Here is a 15,595-nt window from a genome sequence, read left to right as displayed (position 1 = left end):
AATTTCTGTGTCTCTGACAAGTTGTTGTTTTAGTTTAATTATTATTATTATTATTATTATCATTGTAACGCGCCACATATCCAGCTGGAATGAGTGACGCGGCTGTCGCTTACACCGTCTAAATGTTATTATTCCATTTTATCTGCCTTTAATGGAATTATCCGCTTGTTTTCGGCTGCGCCAGCGCCAAAATTTCCCCCATCGGCGACTTTTGGTACTAAATTTTTTTTTTTCGCGGAAATCATCTCTCCATGCCTTCAAAAGTCTCAATATAAAATTTGGTCTCATTCCGTTTATTGGTTTTAGCTACAGATGCCTCCAAAGAGGGAAAGTTATTTTATGGCCAACCTGTAGTTATATTCATGACTGACGGATCCAGCTTAATATTTTTTATTTTTTATTTTTTTCTGAGAATAAATGATATTGATTTCGTTTATTGTTTAAAAAAGAATTTAAAAAAAAAATAAAGTTCCACAACTGAAGAATTGTGTTTTTGTTCGGAGGGGAAGGTCACACATCCCTTTCTCTCTCTTTTTTTTATTATTTTATTTATTATTTATTTTTTTATCCATTACTACCTCAGTGAAATAAATTCTGTGCACAAAAATGATGTCTTAATATATTTGTGTTTTTTTTTTTTTTTGTTTGTAATATTTTTCATTACATTATTTCGTACAACTGCTATTCTAATCACTGACTGCAATTTGTTTTTCCAGATATTCAATATCAACTCTCATGCTAGCCCCCTAGCCGCAGTTCCTGTATCTAGAACAACCGATCAGAGGGTTTAATCTGAGGTACCAAGGCCAGCGTTTTTTTTTTGTTTCGTTTTTTTTATCTTTTGTTTTTGACGTGTCTCCAGGCTACGAGCCGAGATTTTCGCCTAATGGAGTGTCCCACACCATGGAACAGCCTCATCCCAAAGTTTGACTACGTTGTGTTTCGCATTCTTTACGAAGAGCTCTCCACTCCCTTTATAACCATACGACACGGGTTCAAAGTGGCCAGTTGGATGTCACCACCCATCAATCCACCCCATCCCCTTAATTTTGTGACCAATCATTTGACGCCCTGAAGAAAAATTCAGGAAGACAAAAGAGCGTGGAAGCCTCTATTTAGATATCCTCTTTCTCTATGCTCTTTTCCCCTGTACCCTTTTTCCCCTTTCTTAAACATCCTCACTCAGACAGAGAAAGGACTGATAAATAACACACGAGAATGTGCTGCCCCCTGTTGACAATGGTGTGTTCCAAACTAGGGCTTCCTTGTTGACAAGTGCATTTTTTGCACGACCTTCAAAGACAAACTGTGTATTATTATTATTATATTGTGTATGTCTCTTATGAGCAGGACAAGGGGGAAATTGACGACTTTATCCCCCTTAATCCAGCTTTTGACAAAGGCCAGTCAAATCTAAGGTCGCCTACCTATATATATATATACATACCTTTATATGTATATTATAAATATATATATATACGTTCAGTGACATCTTGGAGTACAAAACCAGAATATTCTCAGAGTATATTAAGATTTTTAATCTGTGCTAGATAATTTACAAATTCTGTACTAAAATATCTTTAAACCTCGTTCCCCTTATAATCGAATGAACCTTTTTTTTCCCCCCATAGGTTTGAAGAGCTTGAATATACGTACGATTTAAAAAAAAAAAAAAAAAAATTACGACAAACATTGATAAATCCACATTTTATATAAATAGATTTCAGATGAAAAAAGTATTGCTAAGATGTACACTTTCTTTGAGTTTTAAAAAAGAAAGACACATTTAAAAAAAAAAAAAAAGCAATTAACGATCGCCAGAATTTTGGCGTATATTAGGATAGTATAATCTAATGACCAATACTGCCATCTGGCGGTAGGTTGATGTACTACTGCTGCTCAAGTCTTTTGCCATGAATTTTTTTACATTATTTCTGAGGTGAAATGGACAATTTTTTTAGAGGTGCATAAATGTTCGTTAGGTGGCGTTACTTGTCACCTGTTAAAGAAATAGACTTGTAACCTCTGATGCTAAAATATTATTTTTGTCGTTCTGATCTTCATGAGCAAATTTTTGAGCATGCAGTAAGCGTGTCTTGTTTTTATTTGTATTTTTACATCGGTTTTCTTTGTCGAACAAAATAGTATTTTAACTAAATGTCGGTACTAAATTTGTGGTACTTGTGTTTGACCTTTTATTCCCGATCAAATAAGTGAAAGTAGATGTTTTTAAGGTCTGTGATAAATCCATTCCATTGCAACACTATGCAGTGCGATACTGTGCTGCCATCTGGTGTCAAAATCTTAAACTTAGTAAAATGCGGCCAAATAAAATAAAATAAATATATATATATATTTTGGAGGAAGAATTTTTTCTTCTGCGGTTCTTGCTCAAGCTTAATATCTGCCTCTCTCTCTCTCTCTCTCTCTATTATTCATATGAAATCTCCTTAATTCTTTCTCAGAATTTTCTTATACTTGTATTATGGAGAAGGTAACTGTTAAAATATTCTGGAAATTCTAATCGCTCACATGGATTGATTATTTTATGCTGTTATCAGACAACTTCGTCTTTTTTTTTTTTGTATTTGAGGTGTTTGGTCTTATTTTCAACAACTTAGCTCTTCATTTCTTTAGTAGATAATTTTGTTTAAAAAAATAATATAGCTGATTTCGCTTTCTTATATGAACAAATATATCTCTGAAGCCACATCACTGTGTGCCTTCAAGTCTTAAGACTGAAATTTTTAACAGCGTTGTTGATCTCGTAAAAAAAAAATAAGGTAATGTGCTAGTTGTAATAGGATCGCATTTCCTTGTCGGGAAGAAATAAACATTGAATCGTTTTATGACAATGTCGATAGATGGCGCCACAAACCTCATTCATGGACAGACGTATTTATAATGCAAAAATGATGTGTGTGTATTCAAGGAACTACTTTATTATTGTTATTATATTATTATTATTTAATTTTGCTATTCAGTCTTCTTTATTTAAGCTTACTGAACTATTTCTTACAGTCATTACAATGGGCATTAATTTTTTTTTTTTTTCATCGTTAAGTCTTGTCTTCTGGAAATAGTTTGTAAACTGTTTGTGTGTGTGTTTTTGAATAAGAAAAATACCACGAGGTATTAAAAATTTTACCATGTAATTTGTCATTTAGCTTTAAGTTTGATTTCCTTTTCTCTTATCTATCAATGTCGGTTTCTTTCGGAGATACCCGGATGTTGCATTTCCTTCAAATTTAAATACAGTTTTATTTCTGTTGTCCACCAGGTGGCACTCTTGCTCTTTCGGGACACCAGCTTAGAAAGACAAATAGCAAATACTGCACAGAATCTCATCAAGATTATTCGCAAACGTAACACGAGTTTCGTCACTTTAAAAAAAAAAAAAAAAAAAAACGAACAAATAAATTTTTAAACCTTAATATGTAGTCTTTACTAGAAATTCGAAGAAGAAAAAAATATTTTTTGACGTTCATAGTTACGATCGTTGCCTAAGCCTACCTATCCAGGTAAGAATTTTAACAAAAAAATAATAAAAAAAAAAAAACATTCCATCATATATTTGCTCAGGATAGTCAAACTGCTCGAGCGTACGATGCCTCCTATGGAAAAAGAACTGGGATTTTTTTTTTTTTTTTTTTTTTTAAATCTTCAATGCAAACTGTTAGTGTATGATGTGGGGGTATGAACAAACATACAAGGCGTTTGATAATCGAGAAAAAAAAAATAAATGAATGAAATAGTGACTCCGATATTAAGATTATTCTAAAAAAGGCTCAAATTTGTTACTTTGAAGAAAAGATATATATAAAAATATTCCGAATGTGTGCACCGGTGTGCATGTAATATGTGTATGTGTGAGAGAGAGTGCGAGCTTGTATATGTGCGTGTGTGTGTGTGTGTGTGTGTGTGTGTGCGCTGCTACGGATGATATGATGCCATACATTCCTTATGGACAGGACGGCTGGTTAGACAGTCTGTCGTCTGATTAGATGACGCCTGCATTGCGGAAGACCTCAGAACTAAGTTATACATACATGATATATATTTTGTACTCCTGTAACATAAATAAATCCGTGATAAATATGACTGTTGAGTCCTTGTGTTCATCCCACACACACAACTGTTTTTCAGGTGTGAAGAGCGATGTTTTCAACAGATGAAGAACATTGTTAAAAAATACGGATGACCGATTCTTTCGAAGCAGTAAATACAGTATATTAAATACAACTTGATTTGACAGTTATAAACCTTCTGGGAGAATTCGTCTAGGGTGACAACAGTAGCATGAACTCCATAAATGACCCAAATTCACACCTTTACAATACACGTAATTAACTCCCGAATGTGCTTGAAGCAGAGGTTTTATGTTGGAATAAACAGAACACACACTGAAAAGAAAAACCATTCTTACAGTAAAAGTCTGATACGAACTAACTCAGTATAAAAATCATCTATTTTCAAAAAGAAAAGAAAACATTAGGAGTTGATGGTTTTTATACAAGAGGAGCCAACAGTATTTCTATCGAAATTACCATTCGTTTTGATGATGAACTCCCTCTTCTATAGAGTGAGTGTGTGTGTGGGGGGGGGGGGGAGTTTTGTAAGGTCGATCTTGTTACGACAACTTTGTTGTTGCCTATATTTTCGTTTTTAGGACCAACCCCTACTGAGTAGCGTATAACAGGCTGGAAGTTCCATTGTGAACTACCAATATTTGATAGTAGTAGTAGTAATATTAAACATTAGACTTAAATGTGTGTAAAAAGTTGTTTACATTAAGGTAAAACAAAATTATCTGTGTATTACCACACTTAAAAATCTAAATAAACACATTGGTTTGATTTTTATCCCGGAAAAACGATAGTCGTAGATAAATTGAACATTTGTCTCGTCTACATACTGCTGGCAACATCGATTTACTGTAGAAAGATAAATACATAAACAAAAACGCAATCGTATTGAACTTGCAATGATTTATTCACATTTTCTCAAAACTAAATCGATTTTTTTTTAAATTAAACCGCAATATCCTTCCCTGCACTTAAATGCAATCTCACAAAATTCTAGCACATAAATAATAATAAAAAAAAAAAAAACAGTCTTACTATTAATATAAGGAAACTGCTCAGTTATCAGAACTCTAATCCACGCTTACAGCTGGGGGGGGGGGGTGCTTAAACATCACTTAAACCTAATTCTGTACTGTATAGTACGATAAAAGCTCAGTCGAAACATATAAGCAAGCAGTTAGGCTTAAGTCATCCATAGGAAACATTGATATTAATTTATTGTTACCAAGACATTTTCATACGCATTTGGTACCATGCATGGACTAAGAATTTTTAATTTTTTTCTCATTTATATATTTTTGTATTTGTTGCACGTCCAATAGCCCTGCTCTAGACACCCAACATGGAAGTTTTTCAAACCACTTCGAGCCGCCAATAAGGGGGATTGTAGGATCACACCGAGCGATGAAAATCATCGATGCCTACGACGAGATCGAACTCGTCTGTTGGTTGGAGAGTGAGTAATCTAACTGCTCAGGCTAGGTATAAATGCATTAAAAATACATTTCAATTCTCCCTACACATAAACACCAACATATGCAATTTTTATGAAAGAGGATCATAAACTGACGGAGTTTAAAAGAGGTTTGTGATAGGATGTCATGTTGCAGGTAAATTGTTCACAAACTGGGCCATCCCAGATCAACAATCACTGATACCAAACTGAGATGGAAGCACAGAGTTCCGGACATAACTGGAACACGCATCTGTACAAAACATTCAGAACCGAGACTCACAACATGGGTTTCCATGGTAGGACCGCAACATGCAAGCCCACATTATACATGCAGCATCGTCCAGTGGTGTAAAGAGCATGACGTCCAAGCTTCCATCTCCCACTGTAAACGTGGGAGCTTGGAAAACTGTGTTATGGAGCGACGAATCACTCTACACCTCCTAACAGAGTGCGTTGCCCTAACATTGAACTCTGAGATGTATCTGTACATTGTGCAGAATTCAATGTGCTTCCTACTTTGTGACGTTTTTACGAACTGACCGTTGTCTCTTTTAGCAAGACAATGCACCACAAGTGACTGGCCTTCACAGTGGGGTTATCAACCTTATTGAATATCTGTGTGATGAACTAGAGCGTTGTACGAGGTCAAGAGATGCCCGCCCCACAATAGTCCAGGACGTCGTTATATATGCCTGCAGGGAGAATGGTCCAAAATTCCTATTGATCGCTGTCTTAGGCCTGTGAAAAGTATGCCCGTAGGATTAATGCAGTCATCGCAGCAAAAGGCAGTTCTACATCTTATTAAAGTGGGTGTCCCTTGATTTCTTTTCGAGCAGTGTACGCTATCTGTCAATAACTGTCCGAACACCTCTGTTATTTGAAGTTATGGAACATTCCAGGTTTGTTAATAACATAAAAACGGTGTACAGATAGCTGGAAGAAGTATTTCATCGTAGCAGTTGAATACAGGTGGTATGGCAATACGACGTGAACTCGGTGACTTCGAGACAGGTGTCATCGTGGGCTGCCACATTGGTGATATGTCCATATGTGCTTGCCGCTCAACTGGAGCATCCAAAATCAACGGTTGGCGATGTGACCAACAAATGGAGACGTTCTCACATCACTACTGCAAGAACACATCTATGGCGAGCGCGGAAAATGACTGACAGGGACAGGAGGGTGCAAAACAGGTGGCACACAATAAACAGACACTACAGGCCATCCGTGGTGAGTTCCAGAGCACCAGGAACACCATGGTGAGCACTAATACTGTACGAAAAGAACTCCATTTAATGGGTTTCCATAGAAGAGTAGAGGCACAAGCCGAACGCTTCTATGGAAGCATTCGGCTTGTTGCAAAGAGCTTGTGAACTGTACAAGTGACCAGTGGAAAACGGTACTCTGAAGCGATGAATCAAGGTTCACCTGTTTCCAGTCTGATGGCAGGCAGCCTGGTAAACACTTGTTACCGCAGCTTGTTGTATCCACAGTAAAGTTTGGAGGAGTAATAATGTGGGGTGCATTCAGCTGGTTTGGAGTGAACCACTGGTCGTTGTGCATAGTTCCACGAAGACAGCTCAGCACCTTGGTATTCTGGATAATCAAGTGCTGCCTACACTGTGGAGTTTTTATGGAACGGACACGTGTTACTATCAAGACGACAATGCCCATGAAGTAAAACTGCAGCTGTTATGGAATGGTATGAAGAGGTGGAGATTAAACGACTACCTTGGCATGTGAAGAGTCCTGACCTCAACCCCATCGAACACTTGGGGGACGAATTGGAGCGGCGATTGAGGTCCAGAGCAGCTCGTCCTCGCTTAGTTTCCATTCCTCCATCAAAGCAGCTCTGAGTACAGCGACAGATTGAGGACGGGCTGTCGAAAAGCCTTCCTCAAAGGGAGCAGGAGGTGATCAAAGCCAAAAGGTGGACACACGCGATATTAGGGTTCGCCTGCTGGTATCAATTACAAATTGCTAAAGTGTATAAGAATATAAGAACCTTTAGGTGAATTGAATTTAGTTTGTTATTTCGATGATCTAATCTAAATTTTACAGGCGACATATCTGTCGTAATAATTACAAGCATTAATTGGTGAAAATTACGAAGGTATTAAAAAAATCGTTTTCAAGTGACTTTAAATAACTATTAAGTTTTAGTGGAGTAATTAGTCTGGGTTGCCTTCAAAATGGATCGATTTCTCATCAAATCTAAAAATCAGCAGCAAAAGTACTTCATTAATGGAGATGGTGGTAAAGTGTGGTTGGAATAGGCAAGCCAGAGTCACTCTATTTCCAAGTACACATAACAGGCTCATATTTTATGGAGCATCTTTAAGTAACCTTCTTCTCGGTCACACACACACACACACACACACACACACATGATTAAGACATTGGGTGCATCTTCTGTAATTATCCAATATCAGTCTACAAATTTTATTTTAAACATTTTATTTGCCCATCGCTTCTATATTTATTCTGTATATTGACTATTCTAATCACACAAACCTTGGCAACTACTTCTATGAAGATTCAAAAGTAATCTAGTCCTAAAATAATAATAAACAAGAAGTTGTTCTTCACCATTTACATCCAAGTGTTTCGAAGGCAATTATGTAAATTGAGAAATCGTATTTTGGATAATGATATTGCTATGGAGATGCCTGGTGCCATCTTTGTTGATCCCACTATCCAATTAATACAGTCCATCGTCGATTTGATATCGACGATGGACTGTATTCGTTGGACACGAATTTAAGAGAGAAAAAAAACTATGCGTAGAGCACTAAGGATCGTTTGAAATTAACAAAAGACTACAGATAATGTAGATGGCGCTGATGTAGATGATTGGTAGGAGAGGATCGGTATAGTGGTGGATACGGAGAGTTGTACAATAGGTGCCCTCCTATTGTAATAAAATAATAATAAAAAAATAAAATAATAATTTGGTAAAACACGATGTTATATATACGCGTATATAACAAAATAGTTTTGTTTCATTCATCTCTCAAAATGAAACAAAATTATTTTGTTATATACGCGTATAGAAGCAATCCTAAGGAACTCAAGACAGTTACAAGTTCGTTGATGTACTCATAAGTGGAATTTTCGTTTGACAACAAGCTTCTTAAACTATTTTTCTACTGTCGGCCATCATTGTAACTCACTGTGTCTTAGGAATAAAACAAATTTAAAAAAAAAATAAAGATTTTTATAAATCACTTTTGGTTTAAACCAATTTGTCGGCTAAAATCCCAAATATTAGTTATAAGTCAGCAGTTAGAAATGAAGGAGGCACAAGAAGATGTCATGATGTTAAATCAGTTGAACGACAAGGATGCGTATTATCTCCACTCTTATTCATCATCTGTTTGAATCGTATTATGAAGTTGTGATATTAAAACTAATATCAGAACTGGAGGTGTTAGTTTAGTCTCAACTCTTTACTTTATATAGATAGATAATTATCAAAACAATTACTGAGTTTAGTAATTGTTGTAATAAATTTGAAATGAAAATCAGACAAAGACAATAAAAATAGGCTGAAGCATTGAAAATATCAACTGCGTTGTGAATGGAGAACCTGTGGAACAAGTAAAACATTTCAGCTACTTAGGCACGATTTTTAGTGAAGATGGTAAATTAAAGATGGAAAGAGACAACAGAATCAGCAAAGCTGGTATGGTGGGAAGTCAATTGAATAAATTCATATGGAATAAGAGAGAAATTAGTCGGAACACTAAACTGTATACAAGACATGCTTAAACCAATTTTAACTTATGAATCTGAGAGCTGGGTCAGAAGTAAAACACTTGACCAAAGACCGGAGACCAGAGATAAACCATTTGAGAGTTTTGAGAAAATTACAGTGAAGAGATATATCAACAAAAATCATATTAAAAATGAGAATATTAAGAAGAAACTTGACATTATCACAATTGAGGGATGTGTTATCGGAGCTAATCTCAGGTGGTTTGGTCACTTAAACAGAATACGAGAGGAAAGATTAGTGAAACCATTATTCTTTGCCAGGACGACAGAAAAAGATCCAGAGGAAATCCAAGGTCTAGGTGGACTGATTTAGTGGGAAATGCTCTTGATGACCCAATTTGAGATCTGATAAGATTGCGGACTTGGAGGAAAACTATCTGGAGTAAGTAATCTTGTAACATTTTCGAGCAGTACTATCATAATATCTTGTACATCTCACCAGATGGCGTATCAGGAATTTTATGATGAAGATTTTAGTCTCTAGAATCCTCTCTACCATCGTCACAGCATCTTATTTTCACAGTATCATATCTTTTGTGATTCCTTCTGCAATAAGTCCCTTTGGAGTCGCTAAATATCCATAATCCAATAGACCAGGACAGGATTGCCGATTTATGAATCTTAACCCATGGACATCTCAGGTTGCTAGAATGCATTACATGAAGATTTATGAAGCTATTACTTCTTTCTTGTTTCAAACTTTGATTTCTAAGTCTGTTTCTGATTTATTTTTGACCGCTGACTTCAAAAATCTCTCTTCAATTTTTCTCTATCACGTGAGGATTTTTCACAGAAAATGGATCTCAATATTAAAGTAAAATAGCTTTAATACGCATTATATTAAGTTAAATAATAGTATTTAAAAATTTCCATAAACAATTTTATTAAAGTAATTAAAGATGAATCTCTAGTTCGTACTTTATATTTCGTTGTGGTGTCTTTTTCTTTTTCCTTCAAAGCTTCTTTTTGAACTTTGTCTGTGAAATTCTTTTCCCGGGTCGTCTCTGCGCAACATCCAACACCCACCTGCCCTGATACCATCTTTCCATCTCCTTGATGTCTTGGTGGAATCTCCTTACGCTTCGCTGACAGTTCCCAGATTCTCAGGAAAGTAGTCTAAATGTGAGTTGAGAAAGTGCACTTTTAAGCTCATGGAGCATCCGAAATCCTTGAATTTCTGTAGAATGTCTTCCACAATCACTTTATAGTTGGGGTCCTTGTGATTTCCTAAAAATTTGGTCACCACCTCTTTCAAAACTATCCACACGACGTTTTCAACAGTTTCCATTTTTTCTTCAAACAGTTTATCTTTCATAAGTTTCCTGATGTCCGAAAAGATAAAAATACCTTCTTTCAATTTTGCTGTAGACAATCCCAGAATTTTCGCACAGATGTATTTAAAACATTCTCCTTCTTTCGATAAAGCCCTGACAAATTGCTTCATCAATCCCAGCTTTTTGTGAAGCGGGGGTAAAAGGATTTTTTCCCGAGCAACCAAAGTTTCCGTTGCACGTTTTTACTTCCAGCTTCTAATGTGACTCTTTCTGGCCATTCCTTCTTGATCCAATGTTGCTCTCCATCGCAGCTCTCCCACTCGCACAAAAAGCACGGGTATTTGGTGTTAAGTGAATTTTTGCAGCCTCTTGACGCCATTACAAACACTACTTAAAACACGGCACCTAAAAATCTATAAGAATCAATTATTACTTCTCAGTCCACTTTTCCATCGTAGGCCTGTGCAAAACCTATTAGTATTCTTGTAGAGTAGCAACTTTCGTGTGCAATTCATTCATTTCGTATCACAACAATTGAGCCACGCGCCTTCCGCTTCTGTATTCTGTGACATTACGCACAACTCCTCAAAAAGATTGCTTCTTTCAAGTATTATTATCAGGTGCTGCCATCTATCGGGACCGTTAGCAATATAGTAACATTTTTTTTTTATGACTGAGTAAAATAGCTACGTTCTTGACTATAAAGTAGTTTGGAATCGAAAAAATTTTAAACGCAACTTTTCAAGAAATTCCGAATTTCGAAAACGGAAACTTTTTGTAAAAAAAAAAAAAAAAAAGTTCCGTTTTTAAAATTGAAAGTTAACATATTTGGAAACTAATTACTGATGAAAAATGCATCGGTGGTAACTAGAAAATATAATAACAAATTAAATTCAAAATAAAATTCAAAAAATAAAATGCAATAATAATAATCTTTGAAAAAATAAAAACTTTAAAATATTTACTGTTCCAGTATTATCATTAAGCAATAAATAGCCACACCATATAAATTCTTAGTATTCTCATCGTTTTAAGACTGCAACAAAATCTCAGATTTATGGGATTAGAATTGAGTGAATGGAGTTTGAAGCTTTCTTCATTTTATGAAAAATACCAAGGTAAGACTTTTTGATTAGATGCAAGTTAATTGCTATTGCTTTCTTTAGTCTACTCTTGGTATTGCTGGCAGTCCTTTGCGGCTGCGGGATATTCTACAAAAACAAAATTTCTGCTGGTAGGTCTTTTAGACCTGCGGGATTTTTATTAATGCTCATACGCAGTTAAAACGATATGAGCATACCTGACCTAGACGTATTCACTGATTTGCTCGATAAAGAGCCAGCTCTTGTACTTATTGATAAACTCCAAAAGAAGTTCAAGCTAACATAGCCTGCTAGCATGATCGACCCCGACATCATTATCGAGTCACTCGATAAAAAGCTAGCACTCACTTTTATTAAAAAGCTTCTCAAAAAGTTTGAACGGGATTGGCCCAGCTATTTAAACTTGTATTCCTCACCTGAAGTCGACGTTGAGGAAAATGAAAACTCTCCTCAAAAAGAGGAAAAACTCAATCTAGTTGTCTCTACTTCTGATCAAGGAGAAATCCACGCTCGTAAGAAGCGAAAAACTTTCGCTACTCAGCCAACAATTGATGTTGGTATGGACGAGGATGTTCCCATTACAGATCCCTCTGCCTCCCCCAATGAAAAGGTGCCACCGATTATCCTAAGGGAAAAGCAGAGATGGACAATACTTAGAACCATCATGGCTAGCTTACAAATAAGTTATACATCTGCCCAAAATGTAGACGAAGGTATAAGAATTCAGCCCACCACGGTGCTGATTATAGAAATCTTACAAAGGAACTGGACGCAAGAAGAACTCAATATCACACATTTTCACTTGCTCCGAAAAAAATCTGAAAGTAGTCCTACGAGGAGTCTCCGAGGATATTGACACGAATGAAATAGTTACTGACCTTAACTTACAGGAACTACCCCCCATAAAGGGCACTAGAATGTTTAGATCAAATAAGACACCTATGCCTTTGGTCTTGGTTGAGATTCACAACATTTACAAAGACATCTATAATCTAAAATCAATCTGTGGACTCAAAATCACCCCAGAACCATTGAGAAAGAAAGCATCTTCTGGGTAGTGCCACCGATGCCAAAAATTTGGCCATGCCCAGAAGCTATGCAAAGCTCAGTTCAATGCCTAAAATGTGGCGAGAATCACCTCACAAATACCTGTGCCAAGCCAAAATATCCACCCCGGCTAAGTGCGCTAATTGTGGTGGTCCTCACCCAGCTAATTATAGAGGGTGCATACATCACCTCAAAATCATATGGAGCGATCCAGATCATCGGTCTACCTCGTCATCTAGTGCGAGTGTTCCTGAAGCTCAGGCTCTTCAGTTCTCCAAGAGTGAGATCACGACAACAGGTGCTCGCCCATCATTAACTGAGCCCCTTAAGAAAATGAATCTTTAACATCAAGCGAGAACATATGCTGATGTGGTCCGCTCGAAACAGACAGTACAAACCCAGAATCTGAATAATCCACATTCGAATCTATCAGCTATTATCACCTCTTCTCTTGAGTCCTTAAGAGATTGAACAGGGCAGTGAGAGATGCACTTAAAACTCATAGAAACCAAGTTTGGGATAAAACGTTAGCCTCTATCTCACCTATTGATCACTCTATCTGGGGGTTACTGAGAAACAGAAATAAAAACAGATCCCCCCTCCATAATCTCAAACCAGGGCTTAGTTCACACAGATGCAGATAAGGCAGAAGCCATACTAATGAATCTTGAGGATCAGTGCAAACCTTCTTATAACAACTTAGATTTCAATCATCTGTACAAAATCCACAGACAGGTCTGGCATGCATTAAATCTCCCAGATACCAGTGCTGACCATATTGCACCCACATCACCTGTTGAATTATATGATATTATTAAAAATCTTAAGAACAATAAAGCTCCTGGACCAGACGGCATCACAAACAGGGTGACCAAGCTGCTGCTTCGAAAAGCTGTAGGGCACCAGACCAGTATAATAAATGCAATCTCAAGATTTCACTATTTTCCTTCCACCTGGAAACTGGCTGATGTGATTCCTATACATAAGCCAGGCAAGGACCCACACTTACCGCAAAATTATCGTCCAATCAGTCACATCTCAAATCTGGGTAAGGTTGCAGAGAAGGTCATCCTCTCACGACTCCAAACCTCAGTAAACGACCTAAACATCGTCCCTAAAGAACAGTTTGGTTTCAGGCAACACCATAGTACTACTCAGCAAATGCACAGAATTGTCGAATACATCACCACCATCTATAACTGGCGCCAGTGCACAGGAGCTGTTTTCCTAGACCTATCCAAAGCATTTGACAAAATCTGGCATTTTGGACAAACTTATCTCAGCCGGTACCTCACTAAAAATGGTTCATCTAATCCACTCATGTCTTCGGAATAGATCAATGCAAGTAAAAATCAACGGTTCTACATCGTCCCAGCGCCATATCATTGCTGGAGTGCCGCAGGGATCCCTACTAGCTCCATTGCTGTTTTCTGTATACGTCGGACATCCCACACAATCCGATGACTTCCATTTTGGCCCTGTATGCGGACGATACGGCAATACTGACCAGATCTCTCAGACCCCATTTCATTACCAGAAAGCTTCAAGAAAACCTTCTAAAGCTGGAGGGGGTTGGCTCTCCAAGTGGAGATTGGAAGTCAACTTCCTGAAAAGCCTGCAGGAGATGTGTTACTATTCAATACTAAAATTCCCTGGCAGACAGAAACAAAATACCTGGGTGTAATGCTTGACAAAAAGCTATCTTTCAACATGAAGTCTACGTGCGCAAAGGCATGTAAAGCCATAGCTCAGATCTATCCGCTAATTAATAGAAATAGCAAACTCAGCAACAGAATCAAATTGCAACTATACCAGATGACGATTCGTCCTATAATCACCTATGCCTCTCCAGCCTGGAGCCACACCTCTAATGCTAACATTATCAAGATACAGCGAGTGCAGAACAAGTGCTTGAGAATGATTCTGAACGCCCCGTGGTATGTTAGAAACAATCAACTCCACAGAGACACAAATATTCCCTATATTTTCTCTTTTCTGCAATCCTTAGCATCCAAGTTCATCCTAAAGACGTCCACACACTCCAACGATTTGGTTCAGCAAATTGCAGCATACGATCCAACGGACATATTCAAATATAGAAGACCAAAAGCTATATTGGCCTCCTTTAGCGATGCATAATCTCCATGCCCATTCAGGGCGAGCAAACTGCTCGTAAATTTTACCCTCACTGTAACCACAACAGATAGCGGGGAATATGAAAAGCATCTTGCTTCACCTCTAAAGACAGAAATGTCAATTGTCAATTGTCAGATTTATGGGGAAGGAATCGACCGTGAGATGCGGTGATTGATTCATTCAATCCAATACCCTTGGAGGGTAATGGATGGCGATGCTGTAGCCAATGAAGTTCTAACTGAGGCTCGGCTATTGCTGTTACCCTCCTGCCATGATCAGAGCTTTAATAGCTCAATAACACCTTATCCCTACACTGTCCTCTACAGATAACGGGGAAGATAAAAAGCATTCTTGCTTCTCCCCTTTAAGCCAGTCCTTATAAGGACAGATTTATGTATCAAGTCAAACAATAACACAGCTATATCCACTTTTGAATAGGAACTGCTTCCTAAACATAAACAGCAAAATTCTCCTCTACAAGTGATAAGACCTCAGCTAACTTACGCCTCACCAACCTGGGCACACACAACTAAAACAAACATCAACAGATTACAGACGATCCAGAACAAATGCCTAAGAATGGCATTTAATGCCACTTGGTTCATGAGAAACCGCCAGTTAACCAAGAAGCCGACCTTCCAGATATCAATATCTACATGACAGGCATTGCAGAAAAATTCTTCACAGTCACAGATAATCAGCTAATTCGACAGGCAG

General features: G+C 37.3%; 1 protein-coding gene across 1 annotated transcript in view; it reads left to right on the top strand.

The window, feature by feature from the left end:
- Positions 1–4,101, top strand: part of LOC150100687 (uncharacterized) — a 185,840-nt gene extending 181,739 nt beyond the window's left edge. Inside the window, exon 9 of the mRNA XM_090401119.1 lies at positions 717–4,101. The gene's annotated coding sequence lies outside the window, so the exon portion shown is untranslated. The remainder of the gene's footprint in view (positions 1–716) is intronic.
- Positions 4,102–15,595: the final 11,494 nt, after the last annotated feature.

Source organism: Typopeltis vanoorti, chromosome 12 (assembly GCF_054136105.1).
Source record: "Typopeltis vanoorti isolate ZY-2024b chromosome 12, IOZ_Tvanoo_1.0, whole genome shotgun sequence".
Taxonomy (NCBI): Eukaryota; Metazoa; Arthropoda; class Arachnida; order Uropygi; family Thelyphonidae; genus Typopeltis; species Typopeltis vanoorti.
The sequence above is the reverse complement of the archived record's forward strand: the minus strand, read 5'-3'. Positions and strand labels throughout refer to the sequence as shown.